General features: G+C 47.3%; 1 long non-coding RNA gene across 1 annotated transcript; it reads left to right on the top strand.

The window, feature by feature from the left end:
• Positions 1-48: 48 nt before the first annotated feature.
• LOC138567627 (uncharacterized) lies at positions 49-25,795 on the top strand. The gene is made up of 4 exons (XR_011302264.1): positions 49-149; positions 8,916-9,047; positions 24,636-24,820; positions 25,272-25,795. It is a non-coding gene; the product is annotated as an uncharacterized lncRNA (long non-coding RNA).
• The last annotated feature ends 1,192 nt before the right edge of the window (positions 25,796-26,987 follow it).

Below are 26,987 nucleotides of genomic sequence, written 5' to 3'. Positions count from 1 at the left end.
CATCACGTGGGCTGGTTGCCGGCTGCCCTGCATCACGTGGCCTGCAACATTCTCCTCGTCATCTCTTTTGCACGAGCGGGAGAGGTTACTTCCTTGCAAAGCACATTTCGAATAGTTGATTGTTATGTGGCGCTTGAATGTGGTTTATTGTAAGTCTTAAAGTTATCTCATGTTGATTGTTACTTTAATGCAGAACGGCAATATGGGAAAGGGGGTATTTCTGTGTATTTTGGAGGTTTGTGGTATGCATCAGCCATCAGGGGTGAAATTTACTCAAAGTACAGGCGGATTCAGTTGTTTACTTTTCGTTATCTCAGTGCATTTTGGGGATATCTAATAGGTGAGGCAATATTTGGGAGCGGGTATTTCTGTGTATTTTGGGGGTTTGTAATGTGCATCAAGGGTGATATCTACTTAAAGTACAGGCGGATTCAGAGTTGTTTAGTTGTTTTCGTTATTTCAGTGCATTTTGGGGATATCTAATAGGTGAAGCAATATTGGGGAGGGGGACTTCTGTGCATTTTGGGGGTTTGTAATGTGCATCAAGGGTGAGATTTACTTAAGGGACAGGCTGAATCAGTTCCTTTGGGGGTTTTCTCGTGCAGATGGTTGATTTGCCCTGGGGAGATGTGTTTTATGGAGTGGGGCTGGGCACAGCGCGTTCCTCCCTTCCCATTGGGACTTCCAATGTACCAGTGAACAGTACAGTGAAATAGTTATCCTCCCTGGTGGAGGGGGGTTGGAGGATTTGTTATGTGCCGCAGATGTTTTTTTTAATGCAGACAGACGCATTTGGGTACAAATTTCCAGCATAATAGTTTAGTTATTTTTTCTCCTGTATGGGGGGGCGATGTGGCATTCCCCAGGGAGGGGGTTGTTCATTTGCCCCTTTGTAATGTGTGAGAGAGAAGGCTAAAGGGAGGCCTTATACACACATCTGAAGTCCCTATGAGACCTGATAGCATTGGGTGTGTTTAAAAGTTTGCAGATACTTTCTAAAATGTCTTTACAGCATCATGACGTATTTCACATATAAGTCGTTGTGACGTTTTCACATAGGACGTCTATACACACTTAGGAGGAGAATCACGGAGGAAGGACCACTCCATGCCATGAACGCAGGGCATGCCTTAGCGGCAGCAACGCCCTAGGCGAACTGGTGCCAACAGGGGGAGGGTATTGTTATTAAATGCACTCAACAGGCACATTTAATAGGGCGCATTTAATAACAAAAGGGCACCTGCCGCACCTTCTCCCACTACGCCAGCTCGGGAGCCCTTTAAAGACTCCCCTGAGCTGGCGTGGTTCGGGGCTAATGGCGCCCTGGGGGCATGGCGACCCAGGCGGTCACCCGCCCTGCCCTAAGGCCGGCCCTGCATGTACGGGCACGTATTTATATTTTATTGTGTATTTATAAGATGCTTGTACATCTCGGATGTTTCAAAGTGGCAGGTATATTTAGGTGCCGGTGGGCTTGTTTTTGTTATTTTGATTTTGGTTGCAGCATACCTGCCTGCATTCCAGAATGAAAAACCCAGAGATTACATCACTGGAATGCCCTGCCCGCATGTTAGCTAGGCCACGCCCACAGGTTCACAATATATTTTACTTTGGAGTATATGTGTTTTATAAACTCCCAGGATTGTAATAAGCACTAAATGTGCAAAACATATTAAAGAATTCATCATAAATATATATGTACGTGTATGTGAACTAAGTGCATTATTAACGTGATAAAGGAATCTCGAGAACACACGCCACAATAGCTTTTATTTTCTTAATCCACATGCGGTATAAGTGTTCCCCCTAGCGGAGGCCCTAACGTGTGCCCTTCATTACAGTTAACTCGTTCTGAAAGCCAACATGAGCACATTTAGGGAGGGACAGCAAAGAAATGTTTACTCCCGTCAGATATGCTGTTAAGAAGTGATGAAGGGCACAGTCACTTGCTGTTATCGCGTGGTAGGAAAGGGACCAAAGCACACAAATCTAGTGGCGATGCAGGAATGGCTGGGAAACCCAGAGACTCCACGCTCTTCCCCAGAGAACTGAAGAAGAGCTTTAAAACTCGGAGTCTCCGGGCTAAACCCGAAGGTTAGGCGAGTATGAGCAACAGCGGATCTTTGTGTGTCTTCTTGGCCGGTATTATCCTCATCCCGGCTCCTCCCGCCGCCAAAAAGAAGTGATTTGTGGCCGTGGCGTCCATGCCAAGGAAATTTGAGGGCAAATGTTTTTTTCCAAATTGGGCTGTCAGCAGAAAGTCAGATTATACGCCATTTTTCTTCACCCTTATCTGCCCAACACGGCTTTCACTGTTAAAACAGCAATGCGCTCACCCAGTTGGAAATTAAGCCCCATGTCGATCCCGTTTTTACCACAGTAGCATGCTTGCTTAATTTTCTGCACTGCCGCACAGGCTCACATGAGCTTGGATGTCTATGGGGCTGCTGAGCCCTCCTGCGCTGGGGATGATATATGTGCCACCACCAGAGCAGGGAACGAGTGCATCGACAGCCCAGGGTGGATGAAGAGTAGCAGGCAGGGCTGAAGTTCCCTTGGCATGATTTCTGTAACTTTACAGCCTTTACAATGTGAGGGGTTCTGATTTGAACTTTGCAGGTAGATGTGCCTATCTTTTCCGCTCTGTGCTCCCAAGCAGTGCTTTGAGCTGTACCGGCCAGAGTCTGTTTGTATTACAAGATGTCTTTCTTGAATTCCCCCGCACCGACTCCCCTGCATTTCTTTGTCTGTCTGTATATGACAAAATTCCTTCATTTCCCTGTTAACTGATAAGGTGCCTGCATGTTCATGTATACTTTGCTACTGTACAGTGAAGCAAACACCTATATAGTCTTACCATAAAAATAACAATTGAGTATTTTGCATTAAAAATAGCCATGCTGTAGGCAGAGTGTCATGAATACTGGGTACTTAGCCGGGGCAAGGTGGGTAAGAGCTTGCCAGGCGTGGCATGTAGTACACACAAACATCCCTAGTTTGGCAAGTTTACCCTAGTTAGCGTCTGCATGGTTTGTATCCTGTTTATTCCATAGTCACTTCCTGCTTATGACTCAGGCACTTCCTGTTGCCAGAAAGGAAGTGTGTGGGGACCTATTGTGCACTCTAGTGCTTGGGCGTGGCTGGCTATGTAAGCCACGCCCCAGGTTTCTCCAGCGCTTCGTGTTGCATTTTGTATGCTGTATAGCAACACACTCACTGCGCTCCTCTTCAGCCCACATGCTCTCAGCTCCTGAGTTCGTCCAGCTCCAGATTCATCGTTGCGACGCTCCCTCAGAACATCCACCAGCCCCGGTCTGATCCCTGTGCAAGATAAAGGCAAGTTAGTCAAAGCTCGCAAGATCCTGCAACGCTGTGCGTACTCACCGGGCAGCTATCTTCATTCCGGCTCCAGGCGCAAGCCTTGTCCAGCTCCTGCAAGGGAAAAGGGACATCGCACAACACTCGCAAATCCCTGCAACGCCGCGCATACTCACCGGGCTTCCAATCCTCATCCCGGCTCGTAGCGCGAGCGTCCACCAGCTCCTGCAAAGGAAAAGAGACATCAAACAGCGCTTGCAAAACTCAACTACGCTGCGCATAATTATCTAAGGTACCTTCTGATATTTTCCGCACTTTTGGCAGCATCTGAAAGACAGAAAGGAACAGTATTACAAGCTTTGCAAACTCAAATCCTACGCTGCGCAGATTGCGAGGCACACTTACCTGAGACGTTCGGGTTACATCTGCTAGTGAAGTAACTGGCACTCAAGCTATTCAGCACACGCTGTGGAGTCGGAACAGCGTGGCACGTTGAACTTTGGCATCCACAGACATTGGCCATTATAACTCTGAAGAGTATCCCCCCAGAAGAATAACGCCCCTGCAGAGTGCAGGATGGAGAGTTCATCCATCTAAAAGCAAAGGTGAGCTACAGACACGGAAGCAAACCACATCACTTCACAAGGGGGAGAGGGAGGGAGTTCAGAGGTCTAGTTAGCCCAGATCGTAGTGTATTATCTCTTTCTCTGACAGACACTCTTTCCAGATCGTCTTGGGGGAGTGAGCACTCAGGACCTGGAGGTTAATACCATCGCTCCCGCAGAGACACAGGTGAGTGTGACACAGAGGTCTTCAATCTGTCTGGCGTGTGATCCAGGACGGCGAGAAAAGCGAAAATATTTTCTTTTTGCCTCACTTAACTGGCCCCACATGCACATCCCCAGTCCGTGCACGATGTGGCCACGAAAAAGGAAATCAACGCAGTTAGGGAGAATTCTCAGAAATGTGCTAATTCCCTTCTATTTTAAGAGACACCCAGCTCTTTTTGCTGGACTTTAGGACTTTGTATCTCTCATGTAATTTTCATGTGATTTATTCTCTGTTTCTTTTGACTTTGGAGTCTGATAAACTCCATAGGCATCATCTTTACATTGTGTCACATAGCACCTTCAGTGCAGTGGCACAGGGAAGTCTCTTAGATTTCCCAAAGGTTTAAATACTTTGGGCCTCATTACACGGACGGCGGTGGACAAAGGTGCTATTAGCACCTTGGTCCATGCCGGTAAAATACCGGCACCGCCTTGGTGGAAAGGGGAATTACCGCCCTATTCCAAGGTTGGTGGGGCGGTAATTCCCCCTTCCCCCATTGCCCTTCCCTATTCCCATTTTTGCCCCATAGGGCATAATGGGAATGGGGAAGGTGCTAATTACGGCACCGCAAATTGCGGTACCGTAATTAGCTCCCTGGTCCCTTTGCGGGTTGGTTTTTAACGCCTGCAAAAAGCAGGCGTTACATTCTCCAACCCGCAAAGGGACCTCGTAGTAAGGCGGTAAGGGTTAACGGTCACCAGTACCATTAACAGTGACCGTTAACCCTTACCGCCGTCCGTGTAATGAGGCCCTTTGCCTTGGATAAACTACTGTTTCCAAGAGCAGTGAAGTGAAATTGACTTTACTTAGATGTTGTAACTTTCTAGACCCAACACACACTGGGCCTCATTACAACCTTGCTGCTAAGTGCACCAACTTTACCACCATGGTGTAAACTCTGTTTACACCATGGTGGATGGCGGATTTACCGCCCCATTCCAAGGTGAGTGGGGCAGTAAATCCCCATTTCCCATTTTCCCTTCCCCATTCCCATTTTTGCCCCATAGGGCATAATGGGAGTGGGGAAGGCGCTAATTACGCCGCCGTAAATTACGGCGGCGTAATTAGCACCATGGCAGGTTAGCGCCATGGATTTTAACGCCTGCTAAAAGCAGGCGTTAAAATCAGAATCAGGCGTTAAGGGTTAACGGTGGCGTTAACCCTTAACGCCTGAGTTGTAATGAGGCCCACTATCTTACAATAGGGTGCTTGAGGGGGTTACTTAGTATCTCCTTTGTCTAGTTTCTCATGTAAAATGTTTGTGTTACCCTTTCTACAATTAATGGCTTGTGGCAATGGTTTACATTTTACTACCATTATGTGTTTTTACAACAAACGCAGCTACGGTAAGACACCCATGGGTGCTCATTTCGTCAAAATGGCCCCAGTCTTCTTTTTTTACCATTTCCTGTTGGAAAGGTCCTTCTTAAATTGTACTCACCAGGTTTGGTCTCTTTGTTCGTTTTGTCTTTGGTGGGATTCACAAGTGAAGCATGCCCCTGGCTCCAGTATGTCTGGCAGGGGCAGGAAGTGGGGTAGGTACCCGAAACTCCCTGTGCTTAATCCCTTTGATTACAGGAATGCACCCAAAGGTGATTGGCCGGCTGGCTGTCTGGCAAGGATAGCCACCCTGCTGTGTGTTTGAGCTAGGCTGGAATGAATGAGAGAAACCTGCATAAAAGGCGAGGCTTTTTGGCTTGGAAGGCAGAGTCGAACACTGGACGAATGAATTTGAAGAAGAACTTTGAAAAGACGCCTGCTGCAACTCCTGGACCGTTGGTTTGCCTGGTGAAGCCCTGCTATGGTGAAGCTCTGAATTCGCCTCGACTAGAGAAGCCCTGCAAGGACGACTTCTACCTTTGAGTTGATGGGACCAATCAACTCCAAAGTAAGCCATCTGGACATCCTTCGAAGCTGGTTGCATTTCCACTGCAGTTGATGTTGGAACCGAAGAGCCAGGGAGAGGAACACCAGATTGTGTGCCTTACTTTTAAGTCGGACCCAAGCTCTAGGAAGATCCCCCGGACTTCCCTGTTGGAGGACTGCCCAAGCCCGAGCCACCTCAACAGAGTGCTGGACCCCAATAGCAAGGAAAGTCTGAAGTGGTATCCGAGAACCCCAGTGTTGCTATTTGCTGTCAAACACGAGGAGCTAAAACGCAGAAGGACCGCTGAATTGAAGTTTGCCCATTGCTGCCACTGACCGTCCCATTGCAGAGTAGGTGTCCCCAGCCAGACGTCCTCCCTCTTGTCCCCACAACTGAGGCCCAGGAACAAAAGGATCTGCAGAGCTGCCCAGGAACCATTTCTTCTAACCAGAGGTACTGTACAGTCTATGAGAACGTACCTCTTGTGGTGTAGGCTTGCTTGACTCTGCGCTTTTACCTTTCCCCCAGGCCCAGGAAAGGGTTACATTTACTTGACATTGGAAGGTTCAAAAAGTACTTACCTGTTTATTAATTAATTGTTAACCTTTGTTTTATTCCCATATCTAACTTGACGCCAAATTCAATACTGCTCTAAATTTACCAGTGATAAATCAATGTCCACAGTGTCTTAGCTATTTAAGTCACCTGAGGGTGTATGAAGTGTCAGTGTGCCATCCCCAATGGGTATCGTCTGATTTAGAGAAACAGTGTGTTTTGAAGTGTACCTTAATTGTTATATATATATTTCTCTCTTCTGAAGAAGGCTTATATAACTTACCGTTAAATAAATTAATACTTGTCTTATCAAGAAACCTTGAGTGTAAGTGTTTATTTGGATAACTGTACTGTGAAACTCTGTGTCACAGCCTTACTGCTCACATTGACCCCTCTTGAGATAAGCCTGGCTGCTCATCCACACTACCAACCTGTGTAGTTCAGACTTATACCAAAGGGTAGATCCCTATTGCCAGGAGGCCAGGGTTGTTGTAGTGCACCCAAAGGGTACTGCATACAATCTTGCCTAACACGCAGCCTGGACGTGCGCTTTCCTGCATTTGGATTACACGTCCACTCTGCGTTGTTGCTTCCTGCTGGTGCCGCCATCGTCTTCTTGCCTGGTAAGAGATGCCGCTTCCCGGTTTAGCCCCAACACCACAGTTGGAGGGGGTGCCAGGAAGCAAGCGTTTCAGGCCTTTGCCGGTCGCCCTGCTTCCCTCACCCTCCCCCGCTTTAGACCCATGAAGGCGAACGTGTGGGGAGAGGAGTGCCGGGTCGCTGCAATGCTGGTCCCACTGTGCCCCTTTTTCTATGTGCCCCCACCTTGGGGGCCACTGGGGAGAGGAGGCAATCAGGGATGGAAGCACGCATTGTATGATATCCGGCTCCCCCACAGCAGATTTCTGGGCTCCAGCAATCGTCCGTGGCGGAGCTGGATATCATACAACACCGGTCCCCCTGCCTTGGCTGCCCCTCTGCCTTGTCACCCCTTTGGTCCAAGGGACAGCTCTGGCAGGGTCAGAGATCTGGCATCAGATGTCTGGCCGGATCTCAGGACCCGGCCTACCTCAGCCATGGCTTTACCAAGCCCCAGCTGCGCAGAGGGAAGCTGGGGGCTCAGTGACCTAATCTTTGCGGTGCTCCTTTCCCCAGCCGTCACTCACGCATTTTCTGGACCTGTTTGCTCATCCTGTTTGTTTTCTTCTGTCCTGAAAGGGACAGCACTGAAATCAATGGGCCGTGAACATCACTTTGGCGGGGAGGGGGGAATCACTGTGGACACATTATTGTTGTTCAAATGTGCATTTTGCACATTTATAGGAAGAAAAGTCCTTTCCAAATGCAAAAACGCTGCCAAAACTTGCGTTCACTCGTTTTCTTTGAGATGTTTCTAAATGTTTTAAATTTTTTATTTTTGTCGGAGCACCAGACAAATGCTCTGTAATTTGTGTGCCTCTTGCTTTGTTTTATCACCGGTTATATTTATAAAGATGTTATGCTTATCAAACTGATCACAAATAAATGCTTCTGTTGTGCTGACAGCACATTAAACTGGATTCATGGGTGCCGACTTTTGGTTTTCACTACAGAGGCAGAATTACCCCAACCCATTACTCAACCCGTCCCTTGGCCAAACACATTTTATAGCACTTCCTTTTTTATAAGTAATTGCAAAAAGTCATTCGGTTAAGTTTTGCATATATTTTTGGGTTTTTATTGTTTTGATTAAATTCAACCTTAAACACATTAAAAGACCAATACACATAATTACATTTTGCATATATAATGTCTCGGCAACAGTCTGCCAACCTGCTGAGCTACCCCGCTTGCCATCTGCTATAGAGCGAGTCTATGCATTCCTTGATGTACTAAAATCACTGCATTACCAACAGTACTTTGCTGCGAAAAATTAGAAGTGATTTAAAGTGGAATTCATGTATATGTTCCTGCTCTGTGTGCCAGACCTTAGCCTGCATGGGGCGCCATATGTGCAGACAAGCCAGGGGCCCTCGTTTCTGGCATGGCAGCCATGGCAGTCTGCTGCTATGGCAGCATTGTCACAGAACTGCAGTAAAAGCTACATGGCTATCACTCGATGTTTCCGAAAGTTAGCTCGTGAGTTAAGAACTACTGTGACGGGTTCCATGTAAGATATGTAGATGAATGATTGGAATGCCAGTAGGCTGGAATACTCAACTATTCTAGGCAGGGAATAGAAAGAGTAAACTATAACAAGCTGATGCTCTTTCTCTCGCTCTATTATTTTTCTCTCGCTCTATTATTTTTCTGTGTATGTTTTCAGGTATGTGCTCTGACTGCTCTCTGTTCTCTCTGCCAGCAGGGGTGGACTGGCTTATAGGGATCTTTGGAGATTTCCTGGTAGGACCCTGCACCCTAGATCCCTTTTGTGTGCGGAGGAGGATGTGTGTCGACTGGCAGAGTGTAGTGTGCAAATATTGGTACGGACAATCTGGTACGTCTATAATATTTTTTTCACAGAAAAAGTTTGATCTTCGTAATTCATGCGCTAAGGAAGACAACGATATTCAAATTCATTTTTTTGTATTTATTATGAAAAAAACCTCAACACATGTTTCACCACTTGTGGATCTTCAGGAGGTAAGTACTATTTGTGTTAAAGACTTAGTTCTAAAAGTAAAAACAAAACAAAATGTATATAACACCTTGATTACAAATCCAAGAAGAAATGAAAATCAAAGAAAACTTTTTTAAGTCAACATATATATTAGTATTGACACTCTAATCAATCTGATGGTTTAGCTTGCTTTATCTTGTTTGAGCTTCAGCATAAATCCTTACATTTTGGTTCCTTATCTGAGGTGTATTGGACTTCCAATTTCTTGAAAGCTATACGTTTTGGTTCAGGTTGGAAAGAAGAGATAGTCTGGGTTAACGTTATGCGACTAGGTTTTGTGTTACATTTTCACTAAACCTTAAAGTTGTATTGTTAGGAAAACTTGGGTGGGTGATTCCATATAATAACAGGGAGGTTACTATATAGACTCACCAACGCTAATTTTCCTAACAATACAACTTTAAGGTTCAGTGAAAATGTAGCACAAAACCTATTTGCATGATTAATCCACCGTAGCACTTGACTCCGTCACACAGGCAGGTAAGGATTTCTTTTCCCTATGTACCATTGGTTGAGTAGAAGTGCTGAAGGTTTATATTGGCCCTGTGCAATGTGCATCCAGGTGTGGTTTTCACCATAAATATGTGGCCTAGTCCAGGACCACACTTCAAAAAAAAAAATCAAGCTAGAACTTCACAATCTGAATGTTTGGTGAGTTCCCCCCCCCCCCAAGCTGTGCACATGTTTCTTTTGGGGATTTTGTTTTTTTTAAATAATAATTTTCCCCAGCCTTTTCACATGGTTCGTTTTAAATCTTTGCACGTGACATAAATTAAAGTGGGGGTTTGCAATGTTCTCACAGATTCAGGCTCCATGGATTTGTTTGTACGGCAGCTGCAAGGCATACAAAAGCAAAACGACACATTTAAGAAATATGGCCTCAGTACCTGCAAATGCTTTGGATGCTGCTTACCACATTATCTGGCCAAAAACAAAAAGCCCTTTACAGATGCTGTGAAAGTAATTCTGCCAACAATTCTCGCTGTCAACCGGGTAATGCTTAGTGACGGTGCAGCAGAGAAATGCAAAAGTAACCCTATGTCTGTCACCACAATTTTCTGCCGCATCACTGACCTGTCCTCTGATCTGATATCAGTACAGAATTGATATTGCGCTTGAAACAGTTTGCCTTGCCCTATAGTTGGTGAGGCCACTGACATTTCAAAAGAAGCACATTTGATTGCTTTTGTGAGGTACTGCAGTGGAAAAGAAATATTGGAGAAATATTTTGTAAACCTATTCAGGGCAGAGCAACTGCATCTGTAGTCTTTGGGCCTCATTACACAGACGGCAGTCCATGCCGGTAAAATACCGGCACCGCCTTGGTGGAAAGGGGAATTACCCCCCTATTCCAAGGTTGGTGGGGCGGTAATTCCACTTCCCCCATTGCCCTTCCCCATTCCCATTTTTGCCCCGTAGGGCATAATGGGAATGGGGAAGGTGCTAATTACGGCACCGCAAATTGCGGTACCGTAATTGCTCCCTGGTCCCTTTGCGGGTTGGTTTTTAACGCCTGCAAAAAACAGGCGTTAAATTCTCCAACCCGCTAAGGGACCTCGTAGTAAGGCGGTAAGGGTTAACGGTCACCGGTACCATTAACAGTGACCGTTAACCCTTACCGCCGTCTGTGTAATGAGGCCCTTTGACATTGTTAACTACTTCCTAAGTTCCCACTGCCTAAAGTGGGAAGCATGTTATGGTATTTGCATGGATGGTGCTCCTTCAATGTGGGATGCTAGAGCTGGTTTAAAAGCAAAAGTGTTGGCAGTAGGTCCACATAGATTTTGGACACACTGGGCCTCATTACGAGTTTGGAGGTAGCCATGGTACTATTAGCGCCATGGCTGCCTCCAACCCTGTGTCCGGGTCTGGGTAGTCGGAATGGGGATTTACCGGGTCATTCCAACCTTGGAGGACCCGGTAAGTCCCCATTCTGAAAACCATTCCCCATTCGAGCCCCTATAGGGCTCAATGGGAATGGGGAAGGAGCTAATAACGGGATCGCAAAAAGCAGGCCTGTTATGAGCTCCCTGGTCCCTTAGCGGCTCCCGCTAAGGGCAGCTGGTAAAACCGCTAAGGGACCTCGGAATGCGGCGGTAGGGGGTTAACGGCACCGGCATCCTTACCAGTGCCGTTAACCCCCTACCGCCGTACTCGTAATGAGGCCCACTGTGTGATCCCCATGGAAGCTTTGCCTGTGCTCAATATGGGGAATGGATTCTCTGAGTTGCTGACTTCTGTTGTAAAGATTGTACATTTTATTAAGATGCACCACACAAGAGCCTCTCTGTTTGCCACATTATGTGCAGAAATGGGAGCTGAATATGATGCTTTGTTGTTTCACACAGAGGTCAGGTGGTTCTCCAGGGGGAAAGGTTTTAAATCGCATTTAGGAACTCGGTAACCAAGTGAGACTTTCTCCTGGGTTTAGACCAGACGAAAGAAGAACCTCTGTTGATTCACACTGGTTTGTACTGTTAGCTTGCTATGGCAACCTCTGTGAAAAGCTACATTTTGTAAACCTCTCCCTGCAAGGCACAGAAAAGAAACCACATCATGAAAAATATCAGCATTCAAGAAGAAGCTGGAGCTTTGGAGGTGGAGGCTTGATGTCTGCATTCCAATGCGTTTCCATTATTAGCAGATGCTCTTGAGGAGACGAGTATGATCTTTCATGTGTTGCTGAACTAATAGGAAACCATCTCAGAACAGTCTCAAAGTACTTTCCAGAGGACAATTGTAGCATCAATGATTGAGTGGTTCAGCCTTTCCTAGCAGACGTAGGGGCCCACCTCCCAATACACTTCCAGGAGGAACTAATGGAGCTTCAAAGTGACCGTCTGCTGGAGAGCCAATTCAGAAAATTGTCTTTGGGTGGATTTTGGCAAAATGCAGAGGTTCCAACTTTATCCACATGTACTGTTACCTTTCAGCACCTCGAGAGATTGGATTCTCAGCACTTGCAGCCCTAAAGACTAAATATCGGTCAAAGCTGGATGAAAACATGTGGTTGGCTATTGCAAAAATTAAACCCAATAGTGGCAGGCTGGCTGCTGAAAGACAGGACCAACCTTCACACTAGTTCCCAGTATGACACTGTCCAACTTGCAAGTGACTGCAGTGATAATAATCAAGTTGTTGTACTTAAGAAACAAATTGTTACATGTCAAACGTTACTGTAGGAAATAAATATCCAACTCTACATTTAGTCAAGTCCTCTGTAGCAAAACATTCTGAATGCTCTGTTTACAAATGTGTGCCCTATAATCTAATTTGAATTATAAGTCGCAATGATTTTGAAAGAATTTAGTGTTTGACACCCACACCTCCATTTGGGGCACTATTCTATACCAGCAGTCAATAACCGTTTGCGGCCGTTAAACAATTTGGAGTCCGTGTGTAGGGGGCCCAAGCCAGGTACCATTTTCTTAGGGGGGCTCGGGGCAAAAAAAGTGTGAAGACCACTGCTATAGAGTGACTATCTTGTTATCAAGAAAATGATTTTTCTTTTTTTTTTTAAAGGCAAACAACCTAATTGCTATCTGCTGGCACCGCTATATGTATATATTTTGATTGCTAGTTTGGAAGAGCAGTGTATGTGAGGGCTTGACCGGCGGAAGTTGAATGTACTAAACAAACCTTTGCAAAATCCTGGATTGCTTTTTTTTTTCAAATAGGTTTATTTTAAACCAAGGCAGGGTGGCAACAATACAATTTTTTGTCTGAGCATGTTATGCATCATATCAAGATCCCATCTCCCTCCATCTTTTTTCCCCTATGATGGCCGGACAGGGCCGGAGTTTCAGAGGTTCGAGTTTTCCGCTCCCGTTTTGGCCGTCTTCCCTCTGGGAGCATATCCCCATCGTCCAGGACATTCCTGCCAAGTTGGGGCTTGTAAGTCAAGGCCGGAAATTTTTGGTGTAGTCTTAATAGTGGGGCCCAAATATTCTGAAAATGGTGGAGGAGACCTGCCCTGGCTGCTGTTACTTTCTCTGCGATTAGTATGTCCCATATTTTCACCCACCAAAGGGACATAAGAAGGCTGTCCGTGGATTTCCAGGAGCGGGCGACCACTATTCTTCCTGCCAGAAGGCACTGGGTCAGCAGCTTGGCCTTACCTCTGGACCGTGGATAGATCCCTGCGATCGGGGCACCCAAGATAATGGGCTCGGGCTCTAGTGGGAGTTCCGTCTGGGTGATCCCTTCGATGGTGGCTAGGCGTTGCTTCCAAAATTGTTGGGCCTATGGGCATGTCCACCACATGTGGAAGAAAGAACCCAGATGACCGCACTGTCTCCAGCAAGCAAGGTCGAGTGCCTGGTTCATATGGTGGAGCTGAAGATGAGGGTAGTACCAGCGTAATAGAATTTTGTAGGCACATTCCCTGTTAGTGACATGGGCGGATGATAAGTGAGTGCGGGTCCAGGGTGGCCTAGGTCTGCCTCCCATTGTGCCATACATAGTGTTTTTTTTCATGTAAATGTTTATTGCCATTTCTTAAACAAACTGTGGCAAAAACAAACCATTAACCCCCCAGATCATGGTGATTTCCTATGGAGCTCTTTCTGTTAATTGATCAGTCCCCTTGCTCGTCTCTCGTCGCCTCCTCCTCCAAGTTGCTGAATGGTCTAAGAGACCAACGTCCAGACCTCATGGACCCCCCTCCGACTTTCCGTCTGCCTCCATCTCTTCCTTTGAGTCCGTCCAGGGTCCCCGCTACACCAAGCCCAGAAGCTGCATGCTGCGCGGACACCAGGCCGCCCTGGAGTCTCTTAAGAAATTGAAGGACCAAATCCCATTCCAGGAGAAACTTATGATGTCCCCCCCACCCCCTTAGTGAGTATGACACTTTCTCTCGCGTCACCAGGGACCAGACCTTTCCTATCCAGTCATGTTCCATGGGTGCTTCCTTTGCCTCACACCTATGGGCTACTTGCAGTGCCCCCGCCATCACTAGGATCACATATATCTTGTTCAGCCTACCCAAAGTCCCATCCAGCCCCATGATGAGCAGCTCTTTGTCCGCCTCAACGTCTGCACCCATCATGTCCTGAAGTGCTTTCCCTACAATTTCCCAAAAGGGCGCTATCTTCAGGCATTGCCACCAAATATGACCACAGGAGCCTTCCCCACCACATCCCCTCCAGCACAGGGAGGTCGTTCACCGATACATGTTTGCTAACTTACAGGGGGTGAGATGCCACTGATGCATCATCTTTACCCAGATTCCTTGAATCTGTGGGGAGGTCGTTAGTTTGGGAATGTTGGCCCAAAGAGATTGCCATTGCTCTAAAGCAATCGATTGCTTAGTCTCCTTGTCCCACTTGGACATAAACTTCGCCCGCTCCCTCCCTCTCCTTGAGCAGCCTGTACAGGTCTCCTACGAGGTGGCTGTCTCCTGCGCTAGTTGTAACCTATTTCTCAAATTGGGTCAGTTCCCTGGTCACTGCCTCCTTTATAGTTGGATGTAGGGCCTAATGCCTTAATTGTATATACCGAAAATCCCTCCGCCTCTCCCACTCCAAAATCTCTCTTACAATTGGGGAATGATTTTATCTGCCCCGCTTCATATAAATCCCATAGGTACCTACAGCCCCCTTCCTCCCACGCCTCAAAGCTCGAATTGGCTCCCAGCCCAGGGGCGAACTGGGGGTTTGTTAAGATGGGCGTGAGAGGTGAAGGAAAGGTAGTAATCTTTGAGCTACGCACTGCCTCGTCCTATGAGGGACCAACCAGTGCCTGTATTGCACTGCAGTACATCCTCCTGGGCCTGTCCTCCCGGGGAAGCCACAGCACCTTTTCCAGCCTCGTTCCCACCACTGCCCTGTCCATTTCCCTCCACACCTTCCCCCGATCATCCATCACCCAGCCCCGTAGCACCTTAATCTGAGCTGCCCGGTAATAGTTTAACATGTCTGGTTCCCCCATCCCCCCTCTCTGTCTGGGCAATTGCATCAACCTCCGGAGTATTCTAGGTTTCTTATTGTTCCAGATGTAGGCCTGAGTGATTTTACTCAACTTCCTGAAGAAGGACGCCGGGGCCTTGACCGGTAGCGCCATAAACAGAAACAATACCTTTGGGAGGATAACCATCTTCACGGCATTGAGCCTACCCATCGGAATCGTACAAAAATGTCGACCTGGGAACTGCGACAGCCGAAAATGCCAACTTTGTTTTTTCTTTTTAACCCCTCCATTACACCATATGTATATGTGGGGAGGTTTAGAGTATGATATTAATATGGGGGGTCTCCCCCCACATATATATGTGATGTAAAGGGTTAAAAAAAGAAAAAGACGCCATTTTCGGCCGTTGCAGTGATCACATAGATCCCTACCCATCCAGGAAACAGCCAGCGGACCCCAACATGGAGCAGCCCCTTGATTTTCCCCTATAGCGGGGATAATTTGCCTCATACAATTGCTCAATTGACCCCGTAATATAGGTCCCCAAGTACTTGATCTTGCTAGAGGCCCAGGAAAAGTCTGAGCTCCTCCTCAACTCCCTTTCCACCCCTTGGGACATTTGAAAGCACAGCACCTCCGATTTACTTTTATTGATACTTAGCCCTGAAACCAGACCAAATTCAGCCACAACTCTCTCGACAACCTCCAACGACTGCCGGGGGCTCGTCAGGGTCAGCAGCATGTCGTCTGCAAAGGCGGCTATCTTATGAGTTCTTCTCCCAAAAACCACTCCCTTAATCGCCTGGTGGAACCTGTTTTTACTCAAAAGTGGCTCTAGGTATATCGCATAGAGTAACGTGACAACGGACAGAAGGAGGGGTTCCAATCTGACCGCCAAGATCTTAGTGTAAATCTTCGCGTCCAGATAATCAGCGCAATCAACCTGTATGCCCCACACACTGTGGGTCCTTCCCTTGCTTAGGGAGTAAAACAACTTTTGCCTCCTCCATATATTTTGATATCCCCCTTACCCCCAAATCCATTGTAGAGGGTTACCAAGCGCGGGGCCAATACATCCCTAAACGTTCTGTAGAAGTCTGATATAAACCCGTCAGGGCCGGGGGCTTTATTAAGGGGAAGTGCTGCAATGGTCATATGGACCTCCTCTAAAGTAAGCTCTTTCTCTAGTTCCTCCCGTTCCACTTCCGTTATCCCAGACAGGTGGCATCCCTCCAAATACTTCACTTGATCCCCTTCCGCTGGGCAGTCAGACCGATATACATCCCCATAGTACTTCCCTAATTCCCTTTTAATCGCCTGGAGATCCGTAATCTCGCTTCCCGCTGCAGTCTTTATTCTCAGTATCGTTCTGTCCTTTTCCTCCTTCCTCAGCATCCTCACCAGTAACCTATCGGCCCTGTTGGCCTTGACATAATACCTCTGCTTAAGGTGCATCAGGGCCCTCTTTGCCTTAGTCGAGATGATTGTATCTAATTGGCCTTTGATCGCTCTGTATTTCCTTCTAGTCTCCGCTGAGGGTCTGCTGGCTAACTAACATGACTGCCTTCAACCCAGCCTCCAGGTCCTCCTCTAGTTTCCTAACCTCTTTGTCCCTCCTTACCTTGATCCCAATAATGGTCCCCCTATTGGTAGCCTTAAAGGCATCCCAGACTACACCTGGGTCCATACCCTCTGTGTCATTCCTCTGAAAGTATTGGATAATCTCCTCGCGCAGTTCACTTTGCAGAACCTCGTCCTTAAATATATGTGACGGGTATTTCCATTTCCATAGCCACGCTGCCTGCAATGGCGATGAGAGTATTACCACAATCGGGGCATGATCGGAAATCCTGATTGCACCTACCTCAATCTCCCTGAACCTGCCTACCAGGAGGCGTGACAGCCAAACATAATCAATCAATCTGGAGGCTGACCTATGTACATGGGAATAACAGGTGTACCCACTATCCTCTACCCTCTTCTCTCTCCTACAAGCGATAGGTTTTCCATTTTGCCCTGCGACTCTCTCGATGGTTTAGTCTGGGTGTGGAAGATTCTCGCACTCCTGTCCTTCGTCGGGTCCCAGGCTAAGTTAAAATCCCCCTAAGTATTCTGTTACTCTTAGCGACGCCTTCTAATTTATGCAACATTGTTTGTATGAAGTGGTCTTGGCCTGTGTTTGGTGCATAGACGGTAGCCAGTGTTAATAACTCCCTTCCTCTCTGAAGGATCAAAACCAAGAATCTACCTGCGGTGTCCTGGGAGGTACCCGTGACGGTCACGTCTAGTCTGTTTTTCAGGGCTATGAGGACCCCCCGCCTTTTTCCCTTTATCATTTGATTGGTGAAGATGACTGAACCCTTTTAGCCTCAACCTCTGCCTATCTTTCTCTTGTAGGTGTGTTTCCTGAAAGGCTATGAGGTCTGGTTTTTCCTTTGCCAGCAGTAACTCTACCTTTTTCCTCTTTACTGGTGAATTCAGCCCCCTAATGTTAAGGGACAATATTTTCAGCGATCTGTCCATTATCGGAGGGGTCCGAGTCTGAGTCTTTCTTCAAACAGAGCTCACAACGGTACTCCCCCCAACTCCCTCTCACCGGGTAGGCAAAGCCGGCCTCTAACCCTCCCACCCCCCGAACATCTTCCTCGGGGCCAGTGCCATTTCCCAATCCCAGTGACCCCAATGGCGGGGCTACCCCAGCCAGTTCTACATCTGTTAGATACCCCTGCCCGGGTACCTCCACATAGTCACATGTTTGCGGCCGAACCTTCAACTGGGTGACGAACCCCGGGCCTTCACCTCTCGGGCTGCAGATTTAAGTGGAGAGGACGGGCCTGCAGGGCCCCTTCTTCTCTTTGCTTTCCTTCTTGGAGCCTGCGTAGACCACTCCCAAGCCCTCCTTCTAGAGCTAAGGTCTCTCCCGTCCGGCGACTCGCCCAGGAATTGATCCACCTCTATCCCAAGGATTGTTTGCTCCCTCCTCCACGGATGTGACCCATCTCTGCCTTTTGTCCAGCTCAAACACCAGGCCGAACGAGAAGGTCCATTTGTATCTAAGGCCCCTCTTCTGTAGCTCCTGCGTAATTGGATGCATCTGTCTCCTCTTGTTCAGAGTATGTCAGGAATCGGTCCGGGATCACTAGGATGCAAACTAGGCTAGCGCCGTCCCCATCGTCTCAGACACAACAGGGACAGTCTACATTGCATCAGCGGACACAATCCCTTCGGATTCCTTGTAAAAGGGGGTTACTTCACTGCCACAAGAAGTTTGTAAAGTCTCATCCCTCCGTTTTGTTGCACTGGCAGTTGCCATGGAAATTAGGGCAGGGACGCCGACCTGCACCACGTCAGCCGCACATTCCGGTCATGTGACTGCAACTAGATAAACGCTAGCCTGCAGCGAACTCGTTGCTTCTGATTTTGAATTGGACTCTGCTACATATCCTGTGTCAAGTCTTGTTGTCTGCTATTGACCCCTTGCCTTCCTGTCTCTGCCTCGCTTCCTGCTTTCCTGCTTCAGCCTTGCACTTTGAGTTTCCTCGAAATTACGGCTCCCGTATTTGGAATCCCCATTGATCTCCCTCCTCCTGTCTGTGCTCTTCCCCTTACCTGCTGCCTGCCTGCTCCTTTCATCCTCCCAGCCTATCCACGGGACTATCCCCGTTCTGCTCCGCTACTCCTTGTTGCCAAACCGGACCGCGCCCAGGAATTGCCATTGCCTCACGTTTTGATCATCTCTCAACTTCCCGTTGCTGACTCGGAACTCCTCCAGGATTGCTTTGCCTCACGTTTTGTCTTTGTGAATTTCCTCAAATACCAACCTGGACTGCCTTATGGAATGCTATTGCCTCTCGCCTGATCAACGTTGTTTATAACTCGTCATCAACGTGGACTGCATAGGATTGCCTCCTGTTCCTTGGGATCCACGTGACCAGTGCTCCTCAACTAGACTGCCGGTGCGCTACTCCTTTCCCCTTCCCCGGTACGGACTAGAGACTGCCGTGGTGCCATCAGGGGCTGAGATCGGAGCGTCCTCGTTTCGTCAGGTATTGTACTTCCAACCCCTAGGCGTACGCGTGCCAGCGGGAATAGTCCTACACCCCTGTACCTGGCGGTCTTAATGGAGCATTGGTTGTCTATGGAATACTTGCTATCAATCCCATGGTAAGAGTGTCTGTCCTTATGTTTGTTTTTGCTTGTCGATTCACTGTGTGTGAGTATGAAGGATTCTTGTTTCTTGTGTATTATAACAGCTGTCGTTCTGCTCCTTGTGATTTCGGCACAAAAAAGCATTACCTTGTGTCAACTGGAATACGCTCACACACGAGGGAGTCTTCTGCCACGTTTTGGGTCCATTCTTCCAAACAATTGATCCCTGGTGCTGGTTTACTTGTATCCAGACACAGGGTTACATTGTAGGGTAGAATTCTTCTTCTACACTACAGGGGCAACTTAAGAAGGCAATCTTAAAGGATAGTTCCGGGACTTTTTTTTTATTGTCCCTACGGGTCGGCCATGTGTTTGTAAGCATAAATCGGTAGATCGTAGGAAACTTTCCTATGGACCTTACCCGACTTTTCGCCCATTATCGCCCTCGAAATCAGCCTCCATTTTGTGATAATCCTATCATTTCGCCCCATCGACCTGGCTCACCTGCCTTTGCGGCACTAAATCAAATCCCCCGCCCCTGAAACAGACTTTATCAAAACATTCATATTCCCCGCCTCTATCCGTGACGTGACTGAGCTGCGTAGGCAAACGCGCCCAGGCGTCTTCTACGCGACTCCACACACACCCCGGAAATCAACACAGATCAGCTCACAATCACAGCTTGACAAGATGAAGGGCGATCCCCGAGGTCAAGGGCGACCTACAGAGTCTAGGTACAAGAGTGGATTCCAGCGAAAAAGCACTGCAAGATTTGGCAGAGGACACTCACAAGGGACAAGACTGGGTGGAGAATCTTGCTGGAGCCACCCATAACCTAGAACTCCAGGCAGAGGACCTCGAAAACAGGTCGAGAAGGGCCAACATAAGGGTGAAGTCTTCACCCAAGTCAGTGACGCAGACCTTCGACAGACGGTGAAGCTACTGTTTGCCTCCCTAGCGGATGTCGCAGGACCAGAGGAAGTCCTGGTGGACAGAGTGCATAGAGTAGGGCCCAAAAGAGACGAGCCTGGTGCTATGCCACGCGATGTGCTTGTGGCGCTCCATGAGTATACACAGAAGGAAAGGATCCTACAGGCCGCTAGAAGCTCACACAACCTGAACTTCAATTCCTCTATTCAGCTGTTCTAGGACTTATCCTTAGCTGCCCCACCTTTTGTGGTGGCCCTCTCCCCCACACCCCAAATGGCTGGGGGGGACACCTCATGCAGCCCTCCCTGAGCCTCCTAGGAAGGGCTGCATGATGTGCCTCCCCCTCCGTATAGATGGGGCAGTAGGTTTTGGGCACCCTGGAGCAAGATTGGCACACTAATGTGGCCATCTGCACCAAGCGAAGTTGGGTAAACAAAGAAAATAAAACAAAATTGTAGGCTTCTTTTTAGGGGGGGCTGAGGGGCACCCTACATTGCCGGCAAATGTTCTACTGTAACGGGGGGTGGCCCCCCCACCCCAAATGGAGGGCCCCACCTCATGCATCCCTTCGACACCCTAGGCCCAAATCTGTAGGTTGCCCACAGGTCTCCCGATGAAAAAGGTACCTCACATGTGTGGGTGCACCTACCGGGGGTGCAAAAGGTAAAGGGTAACCCGCTGGTAACCTCAAGCCTTTCGCCACAGCACAATTTGTTCATGTGGGCAACCTACAGATTTGGGCCTAGGGTGTCAAAGCCAGCAAGGAAAACAGGGAACCCCATGCATTTCCCAAAAGAGGACACCCGTGGGAATACACAGAGGTCTGACATGCGCGAAGCGGCCCAGAATGTATTACCCAGAACCCCAGACAAAGTGAACATTGTGTTTTTTCCCCACCAAATATCACACTTTGATGGGAATTGTGGCTAATAAAAACTGGGGCAATTTGTGCAAGGCAGACCTCTGTTTCTTCCCATGGGTGTTCTCTTTTGGGAAATGCATGGGGTTCCCTGTTTTCCTTGCTGGCTTTGACACCCTAGGGCCAAATCTGTAGGTTGCCCACATGAACAAATTGTGCTGTGGCGAAAGGCTTGGGGTTACCAGCGAGATACCCTTTTCCTTTTGTGCCCCCGGTAGGTGCACCCACACATGTGAGGTACCTTTTTCGTCAGGACACCTGTGGGAACGCGAGAAGGTATGACATATGTTGTTAGAGACGTGTTTCGGTGAGTGGACACAGGGAAATGTCTCTGAAATTGGCTGGAAATGAAGACAATTCTCAGACATTTCGCTCTGGCCACCCACCAAAACATACCGCCAACAACACATGGCTGACCTTCCCGCGTCCCTACATGTGTCCCGTTGAAAACGGTACCTCACATGTGTGGGTGCACCTACCGGGGGCGCAAAAGGAAAAGGGTAACCCACTGGTAACCCCAAGCCTTTCGTCACTGCCCATTTTGTTCATGTGGGCAACCTACAGATTTGGCCCTAGGGTGTCGAAGCCAGCAAGGGAAACAGGGAACCCCATGTATTTCCGAAAAGAGGACACCCTTGGGAATCCACAGAGGTCTGACTTGTGCAAATTGGCCCAGAATCTACTACCCAGAACCCCCAGCAAATTCCAAATTTGGGTGTAAAAACACAATTTCCAGACATTTCACTCTGCACAACCACCGAAACACGCTGCCAACAACAGATGTCATACCTTCCCACGTTCCCACAGGTGTCCCAGCGAAAATGGTACCTCACATGTGTGGGTTCACCAATCTAGCTGCAAAGGGAAAAGGCTAACCCATTGATAACCAAATAAGGGTTTGGGGAGATAACCTACAGATTTGGGCATAGGGTGTCCAAGCCAACAAGGAAAACTGGGAACCCCATACATTTCTGAAAAGAGGGCACCAGTAGGAATCCACAGAGGTCCAAATTGCGCGAAGCGGACCAGAATGTTTTACCCAGAACCCCTGACAGAGTGAAAAATGTGGGGTTTTTCGGCACATTTCGGATTTTGCCGGGGCTTGTGGGTAATAAATTCTGGGGCGATTTGTGCAAATCATACCTCTGCAGATTCCCAAGGGTGTCTTCTTTTCGGAAATGCATGGGGTTCCCTGTGTTCCTTGGTGGCTTGGACACCCGAGGCCCATATCTGTATGGTGTGCCGGTCGGCAGAGAGTCTGAAATTCCGGTCTGAAAACAGACTGGGGTTACTTGTGTTTTACGCTTTCCCCTTGGCGCCCAGGTAGTTGCACCCACACATGTGAGGCACCATTTTCATCGGGACACCTGTGAGAACGCAGGACGGTAGGCCATGTGTTGTTAGGGGCATGTTTCGATGGGTGAGCCGAGCGAAATGTGCAGAAAATGCGTTTTTTTCCCCACATTTCGGACTTTGCAGGGGTGTCTGGGTAATAAATTCTGGGGCAATTTACGCAAATCATTCCTCTGCGGATTCCCACGGGTGTCCTCTTTTCGGAAATGCATGGGGTTCCCTGTGTGCATTGGTGGCTTGGACACCCGAGGCCCATATCTGTATGGTGTGCCGGTCGGCAGAGAGTCTGAAATTCCGGTCTGAAAACAGACTTGGGGTTACTTGTGTTTTAGGCTTTCCCCTTGGCGCCCAGGTAGGTGCACCCACACATGTGAGGTACCGTTTTCATTGGGACACCTGTGGGAACGCAGGACGGTAGGCCATGTGTTGTTGGGGGCGTGTTTTGTTGGGTGAGCCGAGCGAAATGTGCGTAAAATGCATTTTTCCCCACATTTCGGACTTTGCAGGGGTGTCTGGGTACTAAATTCTGGGGCAATTTGCCCAAATCGTACCTCTGCGGATTCCCACGGGTGTCCTCTTTTCGGAAATGCATGGAGTTCCCTGTTTTCCTTGGTGTCTTGGACACCCGAGGCCCATATCTGTATGGTGTGCCGGTCGGCACAGAGTCTGAAATTCCGGTCTGAAAACAGACTTGGGGTTACTTGTGTTTTAGGCTTTCCCCTTGGCGCCCAGGTAGGTGCACCCACACATGTGAGGTACCGTTTTCATTGGGACACCTGTGGGAACGCAGGACGGTAGGCCATGTGTTGTTGGGGGCGTGTTTTGTTGGGTGAGCCGAGCGAAATGTGCGTAAAATGCATTTTTCCCCACATTTCGGACTTTGCAGGGGTGTCTGGGTACTAAATTCTGGGGCAATTTGCCCAAATCGTACCTCTGCGGATTCCCACGGGTGTCCTCTTTTCGGAAATGCATGGGGTTCCCTGTTTTCCTTGGTGGCTTGGACACCCGAGGCCCATATCTGTATGGTGTGCCGGTCGGCACAGAGTCTGAAATTCCGGTCTGAAAACAGACTTGGGGTTACTTGTGTTTTAGGCTTTCCCCTTGGTGCCCAGGTTGGTGCACCCACACATGTGAGGTACCGTTTTCATCGGGACACCTGTGGGAACGCACGAAGGTATAACATTTGTTATGTTTGTGTGGTTTTCATAACGTTTTGACCCATTTGCTGGTGCCCTTTGTCACACAACCCTTTCATTTCCCAAATGTGACCTACATTCAGTCGCTGCTTTAGGCACAATACACTTTTGTAACCTCCACTAGTCACAAACCCTTGAAAAGGTTTGCCTGTGCTCTTTCAAAAAATGTATGCTTGCCGTTCTTCACCACATTGGTTTTCACGATTTACACATGCTAAGTGCGTCTGTTCAGGCCGTGAGCGTAAAACTCCTGTGTACCATGGCTCAGTGTTTGGCTTGTGGTATTGCTTGTTTTGTAAAACACTACAAAAAATGTGTGCTTTCCTAACTGCAAGAGTTGGGGGAATGTAGCGGAGCATTGCTTTTCTCAAAATTCATAGAAGCCATTGCCGTACCAAGCCAACCATGTCCAACACATACCTTTTTTTTTCAGTCATTTTCTCGCTTTTCCCCCAATCTATGGCAGTTTCCCCAACCTAGTTGTTGCCTGACCTATGCAAATCACCCCTTCCTAAACTTGGAATTTTGTCTACTTTTCAGAAATATATGCTTTTCCGTCCTCCAAATCGGCTTTCCTACCCTTTTCTTCCATTCCGTCCATGCATGTCCAATTGGCAAAAATGGCCAAAATCGCCTACCTCTCACAAAACGGTTGATAACCACATCAAAATATTTTTAGGTACAAGAGCTCCGCAGTTAAGAACGTATTGCCTCTCCAGGACACCCACCTCTAATTTTTATCAGCGCGCAGATGCACTTTGTTAATGCCACCATGGGTGAAGTCTTGGAGGAAGTTACCAAGCACCAAGAGACGCTTCACTCACAAATCGAGACACTCCAGTCCGGACCATCCATAGCAAGCCCACTATAAATTAATGGTTGGTTTGGGGTACAGAACTGGTTCACAAATATTTGGAGCATACTAAATTCTTTTCTTATTTCCGCTTTTAGGCAATAACTCAAATCATGGCACTCTTGATTTCGAAAATTCTATGTGAATTTGAATGGATGAGGAATTTGAGCCTTTGGCAATTCCTGATGAAGTTTATTGTAAATGGCTGATAGAGGGTCTTGATGAAAGTAGAAGAGAAATACGTGAAAAAAGAATTTAAAGGCAGTCGTGCTTTTCTAGTCAGGTAAGCAATGTATTTTTCTTTTTTGTTAATCTATTTGATGTTTGGGGGACGAGGGTACATCTAACGTCCGTACACGGAGACATTCCCTTTTTTCACACATACAGATGAATGCTGCGCAATGCCCACCACTCTTTTACAACATCTCTTTCCTCTAGAGTAACTCTCTAAAGTATAGATGGTCTACTGATTTCTCTTACGTTATTGGCAAAGCGCAATGGGTTGAACACCCTCTGGGACCGTAGTCCAGGTCAGAGTATGTGTGCAGCTAAACTGAGTTGTGGAAAACTGCATGGGGAGGGAGGGAAAGTGCAAGGAGAGCAAAAATCTAAGGGGACGGATGGGATAACACTTAAGGGGAAGTCACTTACTCAGTGTACAGCTCAAGCAAAATGTTTGTTATATTGGTAGTCACATTATGAAGTTTCAACTTGCCTTTTCCATTACCCCACAGCCAAGAAACAGTATTATGACACTGAAAACTTTTGACAAAACAATGAAAACCTATTGTGATGCAGATGGACTAATTGAGGCTTTAAAAAGAAAGGCAGAGGAGATAAAGCAGCTACTGGTGGAATCTGGAGTGAACTACAAGAAGATGCAATGAAAAAAACAAGACAATTATATTGTAAAAGCTGATGGGTGGAAACTGACTATTCAAAAACGTATTGATGGCTGTTCACAAAAGCTGAAAAACCTAATTGTTTTGGCAGGGGTGGCTAGTGTTCTTCATTTCTCCTAAATTATCTCCTCAGAACTCACCTCATACTTCACATGGACAATTGAAAGGCACAGCATTAAATCAGCAGATGTCTCAGTGTAATGTTGCAGTTCCCAAAGATTTCTGTCTGTGTAATGTTGCAGTTCCCAAAGATGTAGCTGTGCAACAACTACAAAATATTGGACTATAAAGTTACAGTCAATTGTCTGCTACAAATGTTTTGTCGTACAGATGTAACAAGCTCAACTCTATCACCACGTCTTCTCAACAGTGTGTCCTTGTTACAGTATGATGGTCATGCCTGTTTGGACAGTGAAGTGACACCCACACGTTCCCACACACCTGCGCAATCATTCAGATTACGGTTTTATCCCCCTACCGAGTTTGGTTGCTATGTCAGCCCCTGCTACTAATCGACAACGTAATTGTAGTTCACACGCTGCTCTGTGAAACTGAAGATGCAAGTGCTCTTGTATGTAGAACTATATAGTTGATCTGGTGAATTTGTAGGTTGGTGCCAACTTGTAAATGGTACATGTTTTGTGCTATTACTTTCTGTTGGGTCAGCTAGTGTTTTCTTGGGTGTGGTGAATGGTCGAACTAATTGCTAGCTGTTTATAGTGATATAAGGGGAAGTGATCGGCAGTCTGTCATACAGGTAAACCTTTAACAGATTCTGTTTAGGTCACTGAAAGTGTGTATTTTAGTGCAGTCATTAGTAATTGTTGCAATATATTGGGTGTGATGTCATGTTAGCTAGAGGTGAGAACTGAAATTAGGGAGTTTACAGGTTGGTTCGTGACATTGTGGGCTGCATTTGTAGTTTTGTATATTAAATCATCGAACCTTGGTTAATGACATTTGAGTGCTCTAGCGAAGAAGGCAAAGATGGAAAGTAACAGCTGCAAATTCCCTTGTGGTTTTCCGGTACACTATCCATAAGTCTAAATAGACTCGCCTTAAAGTAATACCACCCGTCTTACACACAAGGAATCAAAACCCTTTTGCTAAATCGTTTGGAATCAACATAAAATAATGCCTCCTGAATTTGTCTGCAATACTCGTTCACAATTTCAAACCCATCCTAAAGTTGTCATGGGGTCATCCTGGAGTGAAAGGCATACTCACGGGAGCAACACAGTAGCATATTGTATTGACCGTCCATTAACTTCTGGAATATTCATTGTGAGGCTGCATTAACAGAATACCACCCAGAACCAAAAAGATACATTTAGAACCCACATCACATATGCATAGATGCAACACTAGACCCTTTTCGGACACAATGCAAAAAAATCCAGAAACCAAAGCTCCCAACTCACCCCATATCAGGCACGAGCTGAGGGCCTGTTTTAGCCATTGCATTTTGGTTTTGTAGTGTTGCATTTATAATTAGAAAAGCTAAACTGCAAGTAACAAATTAATTCAACAGGGCTGAATGAAATTGTC

The sequence above is a fragment of the Ambystoma mexicanum genome, chromosome 1p (assembly GCF_040938575.1).
Source record: "Ambystoma mexicanum isolate Mex_15411 chromosome 1p, UKY_AmexF1_1, whole genome shotgun sequence".
Taxonomy (NCBI): domain Eukaryota; kingdom Metazoa; phylum Chordata; class Amphibia; order Caudata; family Ambystomatidae; genus Ambystoma; species Ambystoma mexicanum.
Note: the sequence above shows the minus strand (reverse complement) of the source record. Positions and strands in the feature narration are given on the sequence as shown.